The following is a 17,964-nucleotide window of genomic DNA, read 5'->3' as shown; positions in this document are numbered from 1 at the left end:
CAACGTAAGGCAGTTACAAACTAATGTACAACTAAATGGAGTAGAGTTGAAGCCTGTTGAGTCAACGGTATTTCTTGGTTTGACCGTTGATTCCAAACTCCAATGGGGCCCACATATTGTTAAACTGTCAGGAAAACTTAGTTCCGCCGCCTATGCTATTAAAAAGATCCGTCTAATCACCGATGTGGACACAGCCAGAATAGTTTATTTTAGCTACTTTCATAGTTCAATGACGTATGGGATCCTCCTTTGGGGAAACTGTGCGGATGTTGAAACTATATTTATTTTACAGAAAAGAGCTGTTCGAGCCATTTATAATCTGGGTCCAAAAGTTTCTCTCAGAGAGAAATTCAAAGAAATAAATATTCTGACTGTTGCCTCTCAATACATTTTTGAAAATTTAATGTACGTTCATAAAAACATATCTGACTTTGTTCAAATGTCTGATGTTCATAGCATAAATACTAGGAATAAACATAATCTTGCTGTACATGCTACTCGCCTCCACAGAGTAAGCAACTCGTTCATGGGTCAATGTATACGCTTTTACAATAAACTTCCCAAAGCGGTTCGTGATTTGCCTATCAAGAAATTTAAAATCATATAAAATCCAAACTTTTGAAAAAGGATATTACAAAATATCTGATTATTTAAATGATAAAAAGCTTGGGAATGAGCTGCTCGCTTAGTGAGTGATATCTTTCAAATGCCTGTGTATTGTTACTTTTGACATTTAAATATATATTATCATCAGATAACATTTTATTAATGACATTGTTTATTGACATTTATATATTATAATTGTATTTTTTTTTATATAATTTTTTTTTATATTTTTTTTTTTTATTATTATTATTGTGAATGTGAGTATCGTGTATGCGAGCAACATTATATATTCTTATAACATAAATACTGTCTGGCGGGTTTGAGTATTTTTGAATGGCCTACGCAAATGTTCTGCAGATCTGGTATCGTCGTGTGACAGGTCGTTGAGCTCCCTAAGATATGGTTTGAGCTACACGACGACTGATGCATGCGTGCCGTCTGTTGGGACTGGTCAGCTCCAGCCTGATGTGGCTCTTTCCTCAAAAGGCCATTCCAGACCGCGTACATGGTGACACTCACACATGATATTACTTGATTTATAACATGTTTGGACTTTAAAAGAGACTATGACCCTTGAGTTTGTTTCGGCGTTTCTTCTCAGGGATCAGTCAGTTAGGAAATGCCGACCTCAGCATTCTTAAAATGACGTGTAAAAGTGATGTAATGTCCAACTTGCAAAATAAACGGTTTCATTTCATTTCATTTCATTAATTGTTTAACACATTTGTTAAGTGAAACAAACTGTGGGACTATCACACTACTTAATTAAACTTCTTATAAAGAAACGTATATTTTTAGTAAAATAATCAAAAGCTTTAGCATGACATCATAACAATGCATCAACTCAAAGTGATTCATATCTTTCGTTTCGAATCAAAATGCAAATAAAATCCCTTTCTCCGTTTTCAGGCATATATTACACGAGTATATGTCACGTGGGAACAATGACACGATATTTAGAGGCTCTACCGCCGCTGAAACCTTCAGGATTCAGGATCTAATTCACCGCCGTGACACAGATGGGGAAAACCGTCGGCATGGGAGCCATTGCTGGCACGACTCGCGCTTAGCCATGATGCATGGGATGGCTTACTGGGTTACGGATTGATTATTTTGTATATAGGAGCAACAGGGACAATGTTTTGTAAGAGAGAAGATAAAGTATTGATGACATAAGATGATATAATTGAAAACTTGTGCGATTAAATGGGCTCAATTACTTCTATTGATTATTATATCGCAACAAAAATTCAATTAATCAGAAACTTTATGAAAGTAAAGCGAAATCAATTCAGCATGTAAATCTGCCAGTAAAGTCAATTAACGTCTACCTTTGATACAAAACTGAGCAAATAAACCACTGAAATATAGCTGAATACATGCAATTACGAATACATTTTATTTCCAATCCACTGAATATTGAACTAATTGCATTCGTTACTGAGCTCATAACATATTCTGTTTTACACAAAAACGTTACATTCAATACGCAAGCATCATATCGCTGCAATCATGCGAATATTTATTGAATTTCAAATTAAAATGAAAAATATTTTGCTTTTTCATGAAGCCAGTCATTAAGTATGCCGTATGTTATCGTCATATTCCACGAAATGGAAGCTGTGATCTTTAAAGCTTACAAAATACGTCAAATCTACGTAATCTAGGGTTTTAGTGCTAACATGACAGCGAGCCTAGCTGATTTTTCGGTCACATTTTGTAATACAAACACGTTTTTCGCGAACAATAATTTTATATGTTGAGGTCTTAAAATAAAGATTTTAGGACCATAATATCACAACTATAAACCTTTAGCGAATAAAGCATCAAGTGACTATTTATGCCTAAAGGACTTAAATATGTTATCTTCTTATCTAAAAGTTACATTTGCGTCCTATGATTAAGTTATCCAAATACATGTCGCAGCCGTACTTAAATTATCATCGTAAGGACCCGCAGCGTGGCCCTTACTGCTCAATCCACTATACTTGGCACCTGCTACCCGGGAGAAAAACTATAAATCTGACATTTTATGTCACTCCATCTCATCTATATTGTATGGTGATGTTTCTACTAGCTAGGGTATAGGCGACGCTAAGCAATCTGTATTTGGGGACTATCTTGGAAAAAAACTACATAAACTGGCTATAATTAATTAGCTGAAGAATCTGTTTGTTTGATTGCTTGAACACGCAATTCTAAGGATCTATTTGAACGGGTTTATCATTAAAAGCTACTCTTATTCGAGTGCACTAAGAATTACCCATGACACATGGGTGAAACCGCTAGTAGAAGCTAGTAAACGATACGAAATTAGAAATTTTCAACGTCATGTTGTAGCATTTTACATGTGCCATTTAATTTTTAAACAAAATCTCACATATTGAAATGAAAATAAAACCCAAACATTTATTTACTCGTTGGAACCGATATTTTCCTCCACATGGCAGTTGGCGAGTGGTGCTCATACGGAGTGCCATAGATATTCACCGTTCATTCAATCCATTCACTCGCTCTCGGTCACCCGCCAATTGATCAATATGCAGTACTGATATTTCGGTTATAAGTTACATTTTAAATATTCTGTGATGTCCATTATTGTATTTTTTATTCTACAGGTTTTTTTTGGCTGGCTAAAATATGGATATTTTTATTGTTTGCCTTAATTTTATTAGAAAAATTGCGATGTAGAAACATGGAAAAACAAATTGTTTAGTAAGACTTTTATAATATGAATTTTCCATGATCAGGATAAAAAGGTTATTATTTAAAATACTTCAAAATGCTACCGCAGTACATGTAAATATATCATACATAGTTCTAAAAATAGCTAAGCTAATTCCGCCTAACAAAGGAGGTATTCAGTGAAATTAATGACAAAACCAATTTCCTTAAAGCTTCTGAATTCCAAGCACAAAGCTGAAATTATTAATTTTAGTGTGAGGAAGCAAAACAGCGGCCATTAGTGATAATTGCGAGTACAGTCAGCAACGACGGCGGGTACAGTTAGCAATGGTGGGTGCACGACACATTTGCATATCTGCATTATTAAGTATTATGAATATTGTGCAATCAGTCGTCTGCATCAGTTGACGAGATAAACACCGATATATTTAAATTATGCTTGAAAGGTTTTGTGTAAGTTGGCGACAGTATAATGCAGTAAGCAGAGCTTTTTGAGAATTGCATTATTAATGTCTAGGCATTTATGTCACATATGAGTATAAGTAATATTTGGAAACAGCAATATAGCGAATACCTTTATTATTTAACGCTGATTGGGATTGCTGCAATAGACGTTAATTTAATCATTGTCTTAAAAGCATATATCAGAAGTCGGACGCTATGTATTGTTGGTAACAAAAACTGTTGCTAACACTATAAATCTGATTATATTTCATACTAACAATTTTACTTAGTACTTCAGCAACTAATTATTTTTTTAAATAAACGTAATAAACTTGCTTTAAGAAGACTTGTTTATTACCACTCAAACTATTCAAAAAGTAATAAAGTATAAGAGTAATTCAAATGTTTAGTACATAATAAAATATTCCATCTCAAAGCGACTTAAAACCCTCAAAACTGTCCTTAAAAGTGACATAACGACGGGCATTAACAACACTGACCGGGTAAAGTGTCACGTTGTCCGGACAAAGCGCGAACAAAGAGCAAATTAAGGCTTTCTTGTCGCTCTCGGATTGCAATGGAGATTGCCGTTAACGAGGGCGACGGACTGCCCCGGACTAGCACGGACTAAATGTTTTGTTGCTAAGGATAAACACGATACACCGTTTGAGAGAAATCTTCATAGCTTTATAAAAGAAATGATAAAAAACCGCGACAAAATACTCTACATTTCTAATGTTTTGATTGAACGAAAACTGAAAACAACTGAATGTTATGATTCTACATGTAAACGAATTTATACAAACTAAATGTTGCATTTGTAAAAAGAAACCTCACGTAAAACAAAACACGTAATAATTTTTCCAAATAAAGTAAACAACCTTACATGAAAAGTAAAGAAATATTATAGACTAAACAAATATTTAAATAAAAAACAGACTTACCAGTATGAAGCCTGCGCACCGACTGAATGAACAAACAATATCCTACCACACACAGTAGGCCGATATCCTAATCACCATAATTTTCTATTCTTATTAATTAAAACTGTTAATTAGAACTATCGGTGATACCCGCGTATCGACAATAGTTAATGAGAAATGTTTAGATAACACTATTCAAACAAATTTTGATTTATTACCGTTACATTTAAATTAGGTTCGCGTCAAACATAAACCGTCTTACCACAAAAACTTTTAAACGTCAGTTTATGCCTTGTCTAAAAAAATGTCAAATTATGACGTTGACATATGGTTCATTTTGCAACCAAAATTTTATTAGACAAGTGTAAAACAGGGTTTAAAGTTTTTGTAGTAAGGCCCTAAAACTTATTTACGTGTTTTAGGAAAATATAATTAATCATTAGCGTGAACATTTGTGTCACAAATGTAATTAATGTTATGTTTGTATTTGATAACTTATAATTAAACTGTGAGTAGGATTGCTGTATATACCTATTTGAAAAGTTAATTTGATCCAACATCCAAGTCATCTCCTATACAAAGTACTGGCAAAACGGTTTGCTGACACTAAGTGACCCAAGAGCTGGTTCATTTTGTTCAAAAGTTTGCATTGCCATATCCAACGTGGCAATGCTGCCAGTTTCTTAGATACGCTCCTGGTGTAGGGCGATGAGGAGTATTTTGATGTCATCTTGTAAAAAATATTATTATTTAAATTACTTTAATTTTAGATCGTAATCAATATTAATCTATAATAGGGAAATATTAAAACTAGGTATCAAAATATTCATCCGCATCGCTGTCAGCTGGGATCGTGCCCAAAAGGCTGGCTGCATTGCCACGCTGGATGGCAATGCATATCCTTTGACCGAAGTATAGGCCAGCCCTTTGGTCACGAGTGGATTCCACTAATCGCTTACTAATTTCTCGAAATAGTCTGTGGGCACTTGGGCCCCATGGTCCCAGGGTTTCAACCCCAAACGGCTCAAAAATGCAATTGCCGGTGAGGTTTACATATTTGTGCCGCTTGAGGTTTTCCGCGGCCGCAGCAGCTGCACCGACACAGCTCGCCGTACTGGGAAGGTGGGAAGGTGCAAGGGTGTCGACGCAGGTTGCGTCCCACACCAAAGACCTTCCCATCTTCCAAGGCATTATAGACATCCCGTCTGGTCTCTTGCCATCGTCGCGTGCCAAGCCTCTGGGTTCTAAAATGGCTGGCACTCCGGCGGTGACAAGAGCACGACGGATAATGTCATTTATGCTGGCGTGTCGTGCCATGCGACCAGCACTTTTGCTACAGGAAAGACCATGGTGCCCAAGGCGGTCCACAGATTCACCGCACTGGCAGCGATGCGGAGCCGCAGTGGGAGCGCCGAGGCGTAGGCATGTAGCGAGCCGGAATGTAGTGTCACCCAGCATGGTCCCAACGCTGGGTGACGGCAGTGCGTGAAGCCATAGCCCTGACTCCCACTCTCCCACAGCCAGTAGGCGGGCACGCTCAGCAGTATTGACAGATGTTTCAATTAGTTTATTTCTCGTCAATCTGCAGAGCGGTTCGTCCCAAATCGTAATTGTATATAATATGTAAGTATGCATGACAGTTTCCTACATAAAATAAATAATATTTTCCCTACGACAAGTGTAATCAAAAAATATTGAAAGTTTTTTACATCCTACGTACATCTCTGAGACCCTGAGAAAACCTTATATTTATAGACAAGAATATTATTCATATTCAACCTTTCTATTTTGAGAAGGTCAATAACCTGTGACGTCACGTTTGATTATAATATTCAAACAAAGCAAGGGACTGCTTAGCATATCTACGAACGTAGACTGTCGTAGCAGGTGTGCTACGGCGTAGCGGTCGTCTACCCGCGTAGGTGTATCGTAGTTAGGAGCTACGAGATACGTATCGGTGATATTCTTGGTAACTGGGAGCTCTTTTTTAAAAGAACTACTACATATATGTTTGAATAGTATGAATGAAAATGAGCTACATAGATCTGATTACTATGTTACTTAAATACTTGGTCAATGTATTCGTATACTTGGTAAGACGCATCATACGAAGGTGAATTTTGTCCTTTTGTGCCTGAGTTGTTACAGGATTCTGTTTTCGGAAAAAATATCAATAGGAAAGTCGAGCAGGCTGTTTGGTATTTTTCTAAGACAAATAATTTAATTTCCAAGCTTTGTCATAACATTTTGATAGTTAAGTGGAGAATTTTTCAATTAAAGTTACAGTTCAAGTAAACGTTCGTAATATCACGGTAAGTTAGCGTTAAGTAAGCATTGCATTACATAACGGTGGGCGGCATTACAAGCGCACTGCGGCGCACTGTTATCATTACGGTTCAACTTCACAGTTAACTGTTACCGTTGTTTTAGTTACGGTAATAGATTAGAGTAGCGGTTGTGCTGTTAAGACTAATCTATTACTGGGTTTCTTATAATATTGGTTTAAAATAAGGAACCCAGTAATTTTTCAATAAATGATATGTATACTAGTTGAAAAAAAAATGAATATCTAAATAAAATGTTTACCATTTCTTAACCTACTAGACTAACACTCACTGGTTTCTTGACATATAAAAACAATCATAAAAATATTATATCTTCATACTTAATAAGAAACTATATTTTATCTTCTTTCTATCTTTACAGTTAGTTGACATCCAAGCAAAGGCTATACTTTCTAACACTACTAAGTTATTAACACCACAGTGTAGGCGACACTTATTGTAAACAGGTGTCCGACATCCGATGATAGATTACTTTGTGTAAACATTGTAATTGACAGCCCGACATCTTCGGTAATAACTCGATCACTAACACTAGTTATATAATCAATGTGATCATCAGAATTAAATTAACTAGGTTGTACTATGGTTCTTTGAAACAAATAATGGTCATTATTACATGTTAATAGTACTATTAAATCTACATTAATGTGTAGTGTCTGTATGAGTATTTAGTGGTTGCCAATATTACCATGAAAATGAATGATAAAAGAAATATGTCTTTAGCAAATTGGTTGTCTTTAGCCAATCAACTGTATTTGCTAGACGTAATAAAACCTTGAGTAAAAACTACAAAATCAACAGTCTCAGCATGGGATTCGATGGCTGAATAGAGGTAACTAATCTCATCTGATAAATATTTTTCAATGAATGCTGAAATAATAAATAGCTTTTACACTTGGGTTAATTGGGACATGTTCATTATATTTTACTTGTAAATTCAAACGATTGAAATGTTAATTAAATCAATTAATTGCGCTGACTTTGTACGACCTAGCAATTAGTTCAACTTATTATTGAAAGACATGACAAGCGAGGGAGATATTACTTGGAGCCATTACTTGGATATTAATTGGAAAATGTTTTATCGATATAAGCATTTGTTTGGCATAAATTGATATAGAGTATTATGTAAAATGGTTGCGTCTAGTCTAGACAATAATTCATCATTTACATAATACTTTAAGCTGTAACCATCAGACTGTGATAGGCTCGGTTGATTGATTGTTCTAACAGTTCGTAAGCTCCTTCACTTTACTGATAACTAAGTAGTTATTTGTTATGACTAGACATTTTCATTCAATGCCAAATAGCTGCTAAATATTGAGCCAGACTTTTATTAATCAATTTCATTTTTAATTTAACAAACTCATTAGAAATTTTATAAACTTTAACTCTCGACAATTTTGCCAAAACCCAGTAAACAAAAGCTCTTATTTTCAGTTAAAAGCACACGCAAATTAAACCTCGCCAAAATTAAAAGTCTAAAATTACACGTTTTTTGTTGAAGTCGCGAACGAAAACCACTAGAAATATTACCATAAGGTAAGCAAGACAAATATTTGGGCTGGCAACACTGGGAAGCTGAGCGTTCGCTTCATGAATATTCAGGAGAGAAGTGCTGCGAACGGCACTTGTGGGTATTTTATTATTTGTTGCTTAAATAAATGGCAACACTGGCTGTCATTTACACATAATTTGAGGAGGCGTCCTAACAAAGTTGGTTGCACGTTTTAAGTAAACTAGTCTAACTCTTCAACAAAACAAGATACAAAGAGGTATATTTAGAACGGGTTTTTGTTATTAGTGCACTTCTATAAGAAAAACCACGACTACCTTCGCCTTGTTTAAATAAAATTCACGTAAACAAAACGAGGCCTGACCCTATCCTGGTGATCAAATTATAACCCTATATGTGAAACAATCGTATAATCTGCAGCATCTTCCTCCCGGCAGAGAGGCACATATTCCGGGGAAACTGATCGCACGTGAGATATCCTGACATGAGACAATGACACGAGAGGGCTAAAGGGTACAAACGAACCGGGCGGTAGAATGCTGAAGAAACCTTATAATGAGTCAGTGAAAAGAAAAGAGCTTGACAATGAAAATAAATAAGTTTAGTAATAGGCACTCACATGCAAAAAGTCTTCAAAATCTTGTCACTATGACAAAACATTGTGTCCCCTCTATACCTGTCAACATTAAATTGACAAAGGTACAAAACATTATTATTCTTGGAACAATACAATACCTTTTAGAAAACCTTCCTTAGCTGTAATACACCGTGTCAAATAAATAAAGAGGAAACAAATGAACGTGTCTTGTCGCGCCCACGTACAACGAACAGTTACAGGATAACTGGTAACGTAATCACAAACATATAAACACGGTTATCATTGCTACCCTATTACAGTAATATAATAACGCTCAGATCACGAATACACGTGAAAAAACATTTTCCCTTTATCTTTTTCCTATTACGCTTCCCATTTTTCCCGTCCACTTTGCATTTGGAGATAAAATCAAAGCTCGGTATAACAAAGCGCCGGACCGGGCCGTGTCCGATCGTGCGGACCGGCAGATTTATCGTCCGTCCGATAATGCAGCCGCGTAAGCGCTGAATGCCAGCGAAACCGTTTTAGCACTCTCAAGCGATTTTCAAATAAGAGCTCCGAACCGTTGCTGGAGTTTATTACAACTTTATTAAGGACTTCCTTTTATTTTTGTGGAATTTTATTTTTGAAGGCGAGAGGAAAGTATGAAATATAATGTACATTGTGGAGATCGCCCGAGGGATGATGATTGTGTTAAGAAATCTGTGTCAAACAAAAATCTGCTTCTTATTCAACGCGATACGCCCTCACGCCTTGAACAACAATTTCATTCAAATATATTTTTGTGAGATAAGATTCTGAAATGTGCATACAGTTACAGATAAGCATGACTATGTACCGTAACTTGCTAATAGTGTCAAGTCGAAAAATCGAAGTTAGTTTTGTATCTCAAAAAACCTAGCAAGTATTAATTAAAGGTACATAATAGTACAAGAAGAGTGTTACCCAAACTTTAGTTTTTGCGTGGAAAAGTTTTACCATAATTAACCTGCCACTTTCAGTTGCCAAAACTCCGCCAATTATATTACTGCATAGTTAGTAAACTATTACATAAACTCGCTAACTAACTGCCAGCCAATCCGACTATAAGCAAATGTTGTTGAAATGTTAATACATACAACTAGAGACCTGTGTACCTAAACTGTGTACTAGTTTAGCACCTTCTAGTTCTAGTTAAACATTATAATTACTTTTCAACTACGAGTCAACAAGTATAAGCTGAAGAAATATGTACATTGAAGCATTCTGAAATATTTATATCTTTTTATAGTTGAAATAACAGCAATAAGGTAAACGTACCAATAGTCGTCGGATTTCGGAAATCACTGACTTTGAAGCGCTACTGTGTGTTAAATATTCAATAGAAAATGAAAATTTTTGCATGACGTGATAGAGTATTTATTCATTATTCTAAGTAACTAATGTTTTTTTAATCATTTTGATGGGTTTATATACTTATTAAGGCAAAAGTAAAAAAAGGGCGATTTGTACCAATAGTCGTCTGATTTGTACGGATACTCGTCAAATATTCCCAGTACTCGTCAATTTTTAATGCTAATGTAAACTCTCTGCTCTTGAACATAAGGTTCAAGTTATGTAAATTTTTTTTGTTCTTGTATTTGTGTTGAATTTGTAAAGCATACTTGTGCTTTTGAAACATTAGGTAGGTAGATAGATAAAAAACCAAATTCCTATTTAGAATAGGTCATAATCTGTTAGAAGAGCAGGTATTCAATAAAACAGATACATGGTTGCATTTTAATTTATATTCCTATCTATCAAACGCTTGGAATCACAAAACCAGTTTATAAAATATATGTTATATTTCTTAATCATAATAACCATGCAGTCATGTGCATATGTAGCACAAGTATAATAGTTACTTTTAAAATATTTAAATTGTAAAATAAAATAATTAGTATTCACCAAAAATAAAAGCTACATTCATTTATATAGCTTTCCGCGAAATAATTACTAACATTCATAGATATGTAGGTAAGGTTGTCATTCATCAAAACTTCTGAACTGCTTAGCGCATGTTAAGTACCATTTGCAAAAATCTCTATTGACAGTTCAAACTGTCTACTGTCTTAAAGGTATCAATCAAAAAATAAAATATGATTAGGTACACTAACCGTTCAAACCCAATAATAATAATATCTAATAACCCTGTGCCCGATATCGGTGGCAACCTATTTTTTATATTTTTAATGTTTTTTATTTTTATATTTAATATTTAAAAATGTAATAAATATGTGCAAGAATAAATATATGAAAAAAATATCTAATAAGCCCCACAGGGCATCTGAGGCGGATGACGGGGAGTAGCGACCCCGCGGGGCTATATATCCGAGTGCTCCGGGGAGAGTATACTGTACCCCATCTCCGGCCTGCCGGAGTGAAGATCTCCCGCCTCTTGGTTTGCCTTCATTGGCCGACCAGAGTGGAGTCGCTAGAGCAGGGTTAGCAGCATTGCTCGGAGGGTAGGTGCCTCGTGGTAAGTGGCGAGTGGGCCGGTGATGCTGGACCCACAGGGAGCGCGTGATCTGCGTTTAAAGTCCGCCGAGGTATCCTCACCCTTCAGCCGCTCATGTGCCTGTTGCCCTCTTGTTGCGATTTAGCGACTGATTCCCGGGGGCCCAGTAAGTGAGGTGGCGAGTTTCCACCTGCCATTTTAACATTTATTTTATACATTGTCATCGGCAGGTGCCATAGTTCCTCATCACCACCATCAGCCTTTTTTCCCAACTATGTTGGGGTCGGCTTCCAGTCTAACCGGATTCGGCTGAGTACCAGTACTTTACAAGAAGCGACTGCTTATCTGACCTCCTCAACCCAGTTACCCAGGCAACCCAATACCCCTTGTTTAGACTGGTGTGAGACTTACTGGCTTTTGACTACCCGTAACGACTGCCAAGGATGTTCAAGGATAGCCGGGACCTACAGTTTAACGTGCCATCCGAAACACAGTCATTGGTGTCATTGCATGATATACTTAGAAATTACATACAAACTTAGAAAAGTTGCATTGGTACTTGCCTGACCTGGAATCGAACCCGCGCCCTCATACTTAAGAGGTTGATTCTTGGCCCACCAGGCCACCACGACATTTTTTCCATTTGCCATAGTTCCTATAGTTTCCTATATCATAATCCACTAACATCCCAACGCAATAGCCCAAGTAGTTTTCTTCCATAGTTGGCAATACTTTAGCACAGAACCGGAGATTGTCCTTGGGTTCATTTCTATAGTATACAGGGATAATCGTCGGTTTTGTGTCACCATTTCATTAAAGTTGTCTCAAAAGGGCGTTTTAAATTTTCTTGCTGCGTCTGATGTTGTGTGTGGGCCCTTGAATTACAGCTTTTATGACTTTTAAAAGGCCCTCTTGCTTGTAGTTTCTTTCAGTCATGATCTGCTATTAAAATTACGATCATGGAATCACTAAATACAGACAATTTTAAATAAAAAATCTTACTCTGTACCCATCAATATCGAATACGATAAGCAAAGAAGTGACAGTGATGGAAGCTATGTCATCTTAGTTTTAAAACTGATTTTTATTTTTTTTTCGTCAAAACTAGTTGAATGACAATTTTTATACAGGCGCTATTATGGCACGTAGGAAGACGCGTGACGAAATGCAATTATTTCGAACAAAAAGCATAGTGTAAGAACAGTAAATTTTTGTTGGCCACAAATTGTAATCCAAGCATAGTAGAAACAAAGGCTAGCGCTAGACCTACTTGTACCCAAAGCGGTAGATCTTAATCGAATGGCGGAGGCCTACAGCGGCCAATATATATATAACTACCTGAAAAAACACTCATAGAAAGTGCATACTTATAGAAAACAGGGGATTTAACCATTAAGAAACATATGAATTGAATCGAATAACATGACTGTGTACGTGCATCTAGAACCAGAAGAGTAAAATTTACCCCTGAGAAAAAGCTTAAAAGAAACGCAGTTTTATGAATAAATGTAGTCTAAACCTTAAATATGTTTGTTCTAGACAGTTTTCAATTTTGTAAAAGTCCCGATATTAGCTATTTATTCGCATTTTGTACTGTAAAACACAAAATATCCTCATTATGACGAGTTTAGGTGCAACTTTTGAGCATGTCCCAGTAGTCGTCATAATAATTGTAAAATTGACGGGTTTTGGGTCAAATGGGAGTTTTGAAGTACCAATAGATGTCACATTAAAAAAATATATCTTCTATGTCAAAAGTATTCCAAATTGCATATTACATCGCTAGCAAATAAACTTAACTATCTAATTAAACAAAGAAACATATCACAGACCCCACTGGAGTTATGTAAATCAAAACACAAAACCACGTGCTGAGTTTCACTTTTGACAGCTGAACTTCACGAAAAAACGATTTTGTTACGGCACACACGTTTCAAATAACATATCTTAAAAGCCGTGACTGTTAAAACCCCGTATTGTTATTTCAATTGTGCAATATATTATCAAGAATATGTTGATATATAAACCGGCCCATTTTAAGTTCAGTAGAAAATAATAATAAATGTTTTAAGATTAATTGACGACTATTGGGGCATGACGACTTCACCCGCGTTTACCTTATTTGTATTTTACATCTCCAGTAAAAGTAGTAGTCGTCAAGAGCTCGCGTCAAAAGCGATCATTTCTCGTGAGAAACTTTATTGAAACTGAAATAAGCTCCTTTGCATATAACGTGGGTACTCAAATATTTCTCGGAAAACTAAAAAGGTTATTAGGTGAACAACATAATAACTATTACTCAGAAATGTTCGTTGCGAACATGTTTTCGGTAGTGAAATCGTAGTTCATAATTCAGAAACTCTTTGCCATTCACCAAAATTCTCGGAACAACATAGAAAAGCCGATTGAATCATCTCATTATTTCAGAAAATTGTTTTGTGCAATAAAACATTCAGAAAGACTTTTTCTTCGATAACTTTCCGAGTTCTTTTTATCAATTCAAATCCACAAAGCCTAAAGAAATTCGGTAATCCGCTGAGTTAGGTAAGAGCCGCGGTCCCGAGTCAAGACGTACGGCCCCGGAGCCGCCAAACTCCCAAAACAAAGGTTTTATCTAACAAAAGTCCCGCAAATTACCTTCCGCAAATACCTTTCGACACCTATTTATAGGGCTTTTGAAGTTGGCGCGAGTTTGGCCACAGTTTGGCCATCAAATTCCAGCTTAGAGATTCTGCTGCCAAACCTAATCCCAGGTTTACGAGGTATAAAACTTGCAATTACTTGGAACATGATTCCTGTCCCCATTCGGGACGATCGGCACGTGACGCTACTCGCCTAATGCTTACCTGAAAACAAAGAAAAAAGTGATCAGAACTTTTTAAATTAGGCACGAAATATATTGGCCCTGATCGACGTAAGCTTTCTGATACTCTAAAGCTGAAGTGAAACAGTTTTGGCAAAGCGTCTCAAACAGGTGTAAACTCAAACTTGGCAACGTAAACTTGTCGGTAACGGAGCTCGTTTTAAGTTTTATTTTATATCGGTAGAACTAGTCATAACTTGGGACGTAAAGTTTATGATGAAATACGTTTGGACGATTTAATGAGCATGTGATCATATTTATGTAAAGTGATGTAAGACCGTGTCTAACAAATAAGGGTCTGCGGTGAATGTTTTCTAGCTGACGATATAATTTATGTAGGAGTCTAGTTTTAGCCTCCATAAACAATCATGTACATGACCACAGTAGGTCATAGTTGTTGAATTATTATGAGGATGTATTGTTACACAGTGAACCCAAAAGTTTAGTCTGTCGGCACTAATAAACCGTATTCCTATCAAGATTAATGAATGGTTCAGTGTTCAACTAAACTTTAACACAAACAACCTCCTCATATATGTTGTTCTACGCGATGTTTCTTGTACATAACTTATTAAACTTATAAGATTACTTTAGTTAGTTTACTTACGTAAGATACATTTAACAGTTACATCAAATTGACATTTTGTTTTCAACCGCCATCTTGAAATTGATTAAACCTGAACAAGCTATATTTTGTACTTCTCTTCTCAACTCCAATTTCTCGCAAAAACAATATAATTGAAGCAGCTTGCACTTTTAATGGAATTACGAACGAAAAGGACATTGCAAAGTTTACGGAACTCCGGAACTCTGGAGATCCGGGGAGATCCGGATCGGAACTAATTCCGTTGGTAAATATACTGGCAGAGGTGGCCGCAAGATGGCCGACTTTATTATAATTCGCTGTTGTTGTGGCTAATGGGATTAATATTGTTGAAAGGAAAGTTCTCGCTAAATTATTTAATATTTGTTATGGAACTAAAATATGTCAAGATACCAACGTCATCTTCTTTATTTATAAGTAAGTTCTTTTGTGAAATATTCGCGCATATTTCTTGTAAAAACCATATTTTGTTGCCGAAAAATACTTAAGAAAACCCCACATTATTCATGGTTATTATAACAAGTTTTCCTTCTTCCGCAACATAATAGAAAGCCATATATTCCTCCCTGGGAAAATTTATCTATGAATAAATAAAACTCACTTTCCTGTAATCACAAAATCTAGTTTACTTTTAGTGCTTTTCCCGACAAGCTAGAATATCTAAAAACAGGCTAACATAAATAAGTTGCTCGTAAAACCCCATTCGTCTTCAGGGACCTATAACTTACGTGCCCTAAATATATTACAGTCATCAATGACCCTATAAATAAATAGCTTGAACATTACCCTATTAATTAAATTCTTGATACCCTCTTTCGAAGATTTTTAAATAAAACTTTGCAAGTTTAATTGACTTATAATTTTTTGCTCCGGTGGGTCTCTCGTTATCGAGCGTCTTTTGTGAAAAAACTCGAAGGCAGAGAGGTGCTGAATATTAAATATTTTGTAATGGAAAGTAGTGAGTGGATGTTATTTACTTATTTGCAACTATTTTTTAAGTCCCGAGATTTAAATTCAAGCCTGCAGAAAAGTAATTAATCATGTATCTCAAGTTGATTGAAATATTTTGAATACATTTTTAAAATTAAACGTCTTCTTTAAATATATTCAAGAAAACTGAACAATTTATTTAGAAGCAATTTATGTTTAAACGCATACCACCCGTATATCTCAACAAAAAAAAACTTAATTAATAAAAAATAGAAATTGCGTTTATTTCTACAACCAACTACAAGTAATTCCCACAAAGTAATTCAGCATCTTACTCCCAGCCACCGCGCTCCAGATACTAGCTAATGAATAAACAATTTCTACAGTTTAAAACAAAGGAACACCACTATCTAGGTCATGTAGCGATACAGAACAAACTCAGCCTAATCCCGTTTTTTCAAACAATACCAGGTAAAGCCGATAGCGAACAAAGGGAACTAAATACTCTCGTTTGTTTGTTTGTAGATAAATGTTACGATGTTGTTAGCTCTGTTTCGGTACCTGTATGTAGGTTTGTGAAGATAACTTTTTAGAAATGTTTTTCATGCTGTCGTTGTCAGTTGTTAGGTTCCATGATGTTTCCTTGTCATACGGGATAACGTAATTTACTTTAATCTACTGTTACTGTTATATACTTCTTATATTTCAAGGACTTTTTATTTCGACTGTTGCTATCGAATTAAATCTGATAAGACTTCTAATACTACAAAAACAGCAATCGCACAAATTGCTTCCACATCCCATACAAAACAAGCCATAATTCCTCAGCAACGCAAATTACATTTAAATTGAACCATATCCCTCAATTTGTGCTACAAATAAAACTTTACTTTTAAGTTAACAGCCTCGTGAAGGTCCGTTAGCCGGTCATCGTCCGGCAATCAGTCGGCGAGGGTCTAATGTGATGGCATTAGCCGAATGTTTGCCGATTGTAGCCGAATGTTGCCGAATGTTTGCCGATTGCGTGCGATGCCAACTTCGAACACTATTGGATTACGACTTTTACTACTTCGAAATTAGTTTGTTTTACTAGATAATCAATGCTATAAAGACTTTAGAAGCCAACTTTAGGAGTAAAATATCAAGTTTGTCTAAATAACCAGTTTGAAAATCCGCTAATGGATGTTTTATTTTTGATGTTGTGAACGGGAACGACCCGCACGTGCACAATGATGCCAAATTAAAGCTTATTCAGTAGCAAACAGTTTGAGTATAAACATATTTTTTTCGGAATTGGGTCACAGATTACGCCGCGCCTGCATTTTCTACTACAAAACACTCCGAGTAAACTTAAAGCCCACCACAATACGATGCGATGCAAGTAATAAGCGAAGCGGTAATGACAGCTGAAAAAATTAAGTACAGAAAAAAAAATTGACGAAGAACAAACTACACATTTTCCTACTTAAATATCTGCATTTACAGAGTTTTCTTGAATGTTCATTACAATATAAATATCACATAACTTTCGTGTGGTCAATGTTTCATTACACACGCAGAACACACGCGCAATCACGTATTAAGTTAAGCCCGTTTAAAAGCTACACTATCCGCACCGCAAATCGTTCCCGCTACCGCTTATAACTTAACTCTCTCAGCTTGGAAGCACAATCGCATTGTTTTCCGCGTCACCTGCGGCGCGTATTGTCCGCGCTAACTGCGCGACAGCGGCACGACAAACAAACTTGATTAACTGCCGCACAACCACTAAACTATGCCAGGTACCACGCGATCATAATCTAAAGTAAACGTACTTATTCCTTGAGTTAACTTTCTAATGGAGGAGTTTTGTGTTCTAAGATATTTTATCTCTTATTAAGATGTTTCTAAATAACTCTGCCGGTGAAATGTTTTCAAAATACATATACAAAGGATACTACATATAGGATTCTGATTCTCTCATCACGATATTCC

The 17,964-nt window shown here is 35.9% G+C and overlaps 1 protein-coding gene across 1 annotated transcript in view; it reads right to left on the bottom strand.

Moving 5' to 3' along the window:
- LOC135117071 (syntaxin-binding protein 5-like) overlaps positions 1-17,964 on the bottom strand; it is a 161,836-nt gene that overhangs the window by 67,400 nt on the left and 76,472 nt on the right. The gene's annotated exons all lie outside the window — the stretch shown is intronic.

This window comes from Helicoverpa armigera, chromosome 7 (assembly GCF_030705265.1).
Source record: "Helicoverpa armigera isolate CAAS_96S chromosome 7, ASM3070526v1, whole genome shotgun sequence".
NCBI classification, from domain to species: Eukaryota; Metazoa; Arthropoda; class Insecta; order Lepidoptera; family Noctuidae; genus Helicoverpa; species Helicoverpa armigera.
Note: the sequence above shows the minus strand (reverse complement) of the source record. Positions and strands in the feature narration are given on the sequence as shown.